Here is a 6152-nt window from a genome sequence, read left to right as displayed (position 1 = left end):
ACAATGATGCGACGTTTAGGAGAGTTATGTGCAACAATACAATAAACGACAGGAAGTTTATACTTGTGGGACGTGTGAAACGATTGAGTTAAGGGGTTGACTCACATGGAGGGCAGGTAGACTCATAATTTGGGCGTTCAAAGGGGTGTGTACATGAAGATTGGGTGGTCGGCTGGGTAGCCCCACCCACACTTACGACATGTATATATGTGGATGCGTTTTGGAGCATTCATTCATCAATTCAACACACACATCTTCGCATAAGGAGCAAGTGCGCAGTTAAGGGTGCAGAAATAAGAGGAGGTAAAGCGCATATCTCATGTGCTCCTCTTGATTTAGCTGCTCAGTCGTAACTTGTACTTGGTGATTGGTGAAGGTGTTGGGCAAGGTGTGTCGGGTGATCGGTTGAGGTGTGCACGATGGTCGTGTAAGTGTCGGTTTGCGCCTAGACTTGGCGTGGGTGTCTTTGTGGCTCGGGTGAGCACCTGCCCATCGTGCAAGGTGTGCACGAAGGTGAACGGATGTTCCCCTTGATTGTAAAATTGACTAAGTGTAAATTTGGGGTTTCCCAAGATTTATCTTGTACATTGTAAAAGTGAAGTTTATATAATATATTGATTCGGGCAGACTCATTGTTCAGGGAATTGCCCCTCCTTTTATATTGTGAAATTGTGTTCTTGTTATAATTGCTGTTGATAATGAATGAGTATGGGTGTTCATTGGTATAAAGGCTAAACATAATAATACTTGGTTGCGAAACACAAACTAAGTAGGAGAAAGTGAATTAGGCGTAGTCCACGAACATAAGTATTGGTGAAAAGAAAGTGTTCGGTGGTGCCACACCTCGCTATAAGCGGTTGAAAGATTACCGCAGGTGTACGGGCGTGACAGTTGGTATCAGAGCAGGGTTGCTCGTGACGAAGTGCAGGTGTGGGTACACTTGGAAACTTGACAATTGATGACAGTGGAAGCAAGTACTTGCAGGTGAAGGAAGTTGGTTTCACATACAAGTGGAGCAAGGGCCGGTTCATGGTTGCAGGGAACTTGGTGAAGCTGGTGAATGGTGAAACAGGTTTAGCAGGGGTGAAGCTTAGTGCTTGGGCCAAGTTGAACGACAAGGCATGATAGGTTTGGAAGAATGCGAAGGGAAGCTCTTACTTACCTTATATAGGTTGAAGCTGATGAAAGAATAGAATCCCCAGATTCAGAAGGAACTTGAAGTCTTGGAAAAGAATGTTGAAGATGAACTTCTTCAACTTTGTTGGACAATGGAGCAAGATGAAGTTGCAGATTGTGCTATCAAGGAAGAGGAAGCGGTGATAGTTGAAGATGTTGCTGACATGACAACAATGGAGGATGAACTTGAGATTGATCAAGTTGGACCAGGATCGTGCAGTTTGCAGACATGGATGGATGAGGATACTCACATGGAGGAGCCTCATGATGATGTAAGTACTATTGATACTTGTGTTTCATTTGAGCATTTGGTAGATGGACCATATGCAAGGAAAGACAAAGCCAGTTTGTCGATGCAGGGGAGCATCTTACCATGGATGTCTATGATGAGACCTTGTATGGAGAAGCAAGGATTGTTGACTGTTGCAGGACTTGTTGGGGTTGTTTGTGACCTTATGGTAGAAGGTACAAAGGCCCATGACAAGGGAGGAACATGATGATCATTGTGGAGGATTGGGTCATGCTTTAACTACTTTGGCTAAGTTCCCAGCATGACTCATGGATAGATTGAAGGGCACACACTTGAGGTATGATGATACTTGGGTGGACTTCTCATGGCCAAGACCAAGAGATAGTCTTGGTGGAACCTTCAGTGGAGGAGCCATGATGGAAGGGACTCGTGATGTGATGATGATGATATGGTTGGGTGACTGAGTTCACTAGATCGAAGATTGTAGACTTGGATGAGGATGACCGATTGTTGTGATGGGTCTACATGGTTGGACTACATGGGCAACTTAATCATGGACATCAGGTTGGAGACATGGAGCATGGCAGTCTTATGCAGAGACATTATGCGGGAGCACTTGTAGAGGTGTTACTTATGGGCATCCAATGAGGAGTGCCAAAGCAGAGATGTTGTGCAGATGGATTTGCTGATGTGACATGGAGACTTATTACTTATGAGCCAGTGGAGAGGTTGTACACTCTTGTACAACAAGGCCATGGACTTGGATGGAGTTGTGAGAAGACTATGGAGCATTCCTACTACATGGAGAGCTGAGGCATCTTGCAGAGGCCTTTGGGCCGAGACTTGTATGCTTGCTAGGATGTTGGTTGGGGATGGTTTATAGAGCTCATGATGACATGAGATTGTTGTGACTTTTGGGGGACTTCATATATGGTGGACTTAGGGACACTTTGGAGCAATGGAGTTACAACGATGATGATGCCTTGGTGGCAACACTTGGGCATGGGTTGAGCCGAGACTCAACCATATTTGGACATGGGAGCTGATTGATCTATGGGCAGCACATGGATAGATGAAAGAGGTGTATACTTGTTTCTGTGGCAGACTTGAGGGATGACACATTGCAGATACGATGGAGGTTGCTTCATGGACCTGGATGTGGCACATCGAGAGTTGGAGATTGATGAGATGATCTCTTCATATGAAGGAGATACACATATGGATGATGTTGGGATAGATGTGGCTGATTTCATGCAGCACATTGACACCAAACATCATGGAAAGCATGTTGCAGATGAGATGAGGACTACTTCATAGACCTGAGCATGGCTTACTTATATGGAGATGGATTCTTGATCGAGTTTAGGATGTGACAGGATGTTATGAGAAACGACTGATGGTGGCATGAGGATGTGCATTCTCATGGTTTGGGCGTGAAAATTGGACTGATCACCCAACTAGTTCAGACATGGGGGTTAACGGTGTGCAGAGATGTGTTGGCATTTGTTGGAGTATCATGGCAGTAGTTCACATGACGACACATGATGAGGTCGACACGATATGTTGTAGTGGGCATGTAGCTTGAGATGGAGGGACTCGCCTTCCATGGCAGGAGAGAGCAACATGTGGAGATTGTGACAAGGTGATCGATAGTCATGGATTGAGATGATCTCTGATGTATGACATACCGATGAGGTGTATACCTTGGTATGGTGATCTTGGTGACAGATGGTTTCCGGGTCGAGACATGATGGAGACGGTGGTTCTACATATGTTACAGTGATGTTTACAGTATGTGGAGGAGTTAACATCATGGATATTGATGATCTTGGTGGATGGCTACCAATATGATATGTTGTCAAGGACAACAATGATTTCAGGTGGAGGAGGATGTAAGGTCTTCGTTTATGCTGGGCATGGTTGGGCGCGGGCGTGGGCAGGGGCGAGTGCATGGGCACGCAGGCAAAGGCACGGGCGGGCGCGCGAGTCAGGCTGCACGCGGGTGGGCGCACTGGCGGGCGCGCAATTTAGGCTGCACGCGGGAACAGGCGTAGGCACGGGGCGAGCTGGCCTGCACGACGATGCGATGTTCAGGCTAGTTATGTGCGACGATACAACAAACGACGAGAAGTTTATACCCGTGGGATGTGAAACAATCGAGTTAAGGGGCTGACTCACATGGAGGGTAGGCTGACTCATAGTTTGGGCGTTCAAAGGGGTGTGTACATGAAGATTGGGTGGTCGGCTGGGCAGCCCCACCCACACTTACGACATGTATATATCTGGATGCGTTTTGAAGCATTCGTTCATCAATTCATCACACACATCTTCGTATAAGGAGCAAGTGTGCAGTTAAGGGTGTAGAAATAAGAGGAGGTAAAGCACATATCTCATGCGCTCCTCTTGATTTAGCCGCTCGGTCGTAACTTGTACTTGTTGATTGGTGAAGGTCTTGGGCAAGGTGTGCCCGGTGATCGGTTGAGGTGTGCACGACGGTCGTGCAAGTGCCGGTTTGCACCTAGACTTGGCGTGGGTGTCTTGGTGGCTTGGGTGAGCACCCGCCCATCATGCAAGGTGCGCATGAAGGTGAACGAAGGTTCACCTTGATTGTAAAATTGATTAAGTGTAAATTTGGGGTTTCCCAAGATTTAGCTTGTACATTATAAAAGTGACGTTTATATAATATATTGATTCGGGCAGACTCATTGTTCAGGGAGTTGCCCCTTCCTTTATACTGTGCAATTTTGTTCTTGTTATAATCGTTGTTGATAATGAATGAGTATAGGTGTTCATTGGTATAAAGGCTAAACATAATAATACTTGGTTGCGAAACACAAACTAAGTAGGAGAAAGTGAATTAGGCGTAGTCCACGAACATAAGTATTGGTGAAAAGAAAGTGTTCGGTGGTGCCGCACCTCGCTATAAGCGGTTGAAAGACTACCGCAGGTGTAGGGGCGTGACAGTAATGATGACGATGAATGCCATCATAGAACCCCCGTCATTTTGATGGTGATGTAAGCTGAAGGATGGCCGGATAAAGAAGTGTTTTGAGGTTGATCTAAACAGCTAGGAAATAAATTAAATTGGAATTATATTTTTTTTTTTTAATTTTAGTTAAAAAAAGCCCACACACTCTTTCTAAGTGTGGTTAAAAAATCCACTCTCAAACTTTTGACTCAGGTTTTTGTATTTTCACTATGCATGTCTAATTTGTGTGGGATATGTATGTTGGCTAATGTTTTGTTCTAGTGTATTGTCATGTGACTTATGTCTCTGTAATGTATTACATTATTGTGTGTAAACATGGATAGACCGGTCTATTTGCTAGTTAATGTTATGTTCTCATATTTGTATGTGGCGGACATGACTTGAAAAGAAGAAAATCCATTAATGAATTGGCAGTTGAATTAGAAGTTTACAATAGACCGATAAACTAATTTTGATTGTATATGGATATCAACATTTTTATGGTCGTAGTTAATTTGTTATTGAAATTGTTTTTTCCATTAGAAATTGGAAGTTACTACACAAAAATACTATCAATTAATTTGTAAAATGTACTTGTGATATGGTTGGCAGAACCACTGTGAAAAGATTGTCAGAAGAACGAGGTCATGACCACTTTCACCGCGGTCAATCTTGGCCTCTGCTGCCACTATCTCTTGAACTGGTTAAATTTTTTTGTCAAGCTAAGATTGTTGTTCGGAGCCGATTAATAATCAAACTTTCTTACTTATTATAATGATATATCTGGTTATTAAAAAAAAAAATTACAGGTCAATGATTCACTTCATTTCTCATCATTATAATTCTCTCAAATTGTATTAAAATCTTTATTAAAGCTCTTTACAATCTTATTAGTCGGCGGGGACTATAGTAATCAAAATGGTGGGGTTTAGCATTAATTTCATTTGCTTATTGTCATGCATTTTCAAAATAACCCAAAGTTTTCAAGCTCATATTGTATATTTGTTTTTCGCCATCTTATTTGGCCTTTTCCCTAGGCAAACTTAGGTTAAGTTTCGATTCACTTACAAAAATTTGTAAAATTTTCATTGGGTTTCAATGGATTAACGTTAACATTAATAAGTAAACATTTTATGTTAAAATTACATGAATAATAAACAACATAGGTCACCATTGTACATTGTTCGTAACTACACTTGTCACCATTGTACATTGTTTATCCTACAACTGTCAACCTGCCTGCTATAGTGTTGTCGACCACATATTCTAGGTGGGTAATGACCCAAAGTCGTGTACTTATGTTGTGATATTGGCACTGTTTCATTTCACAGCATGGAGTCGAGGAGGCAGCCGAGGAGATCTCTTAAGCAGCACTGGCCGAAGAGAGGATAGGTATGTTCGGTCGACAACCTCAGTTAGCTCCCCTATCTTTGTTGTAGGCTTTCTTTGTTGTTAGCCATCTTTGTTGCAGGCTTCTCTTGTTGCAGGGGGCATTCTTTTCTTACAGGAGGCATTGTCTTTGCGGCTTCTTGGCGAGGAGGTAGCCATACCAACTCTGTAATGACTCCATGGCCCACTAGAATTGGGACAACAATGATAATCCACAGCCCACATTGACAACCCATGGCCCACTTGAACAACAATGAGAACGTTCTATGTGTTTTCTATTTTCCTTTTGCTACAGGAGTCATTAGCTTAGCTTTTTTAGAAATCTAAACATGAACAAAGATGCAAGCACACCTACACTATGTATTTTGC

The sequence above is a fragment of the Pinus tabuliformis genome, chromosome 7 (genome assembly GCF_031772625.1).
Source record: "Pinus tabuliformis cultivar Carrire ecotype Pingquan chromosome 7, CPIR1, whole genome shotgun sequence".
Taxonomy (NCBI): Eukaryota; Viridiplantae; Streptophyta; class Pinopsida; order Pinales; family Pinaceae; genus Pinus; species Pinus tabuliformis.
This window is presented reverse-complemented; position numbering follows the sequence as displayed.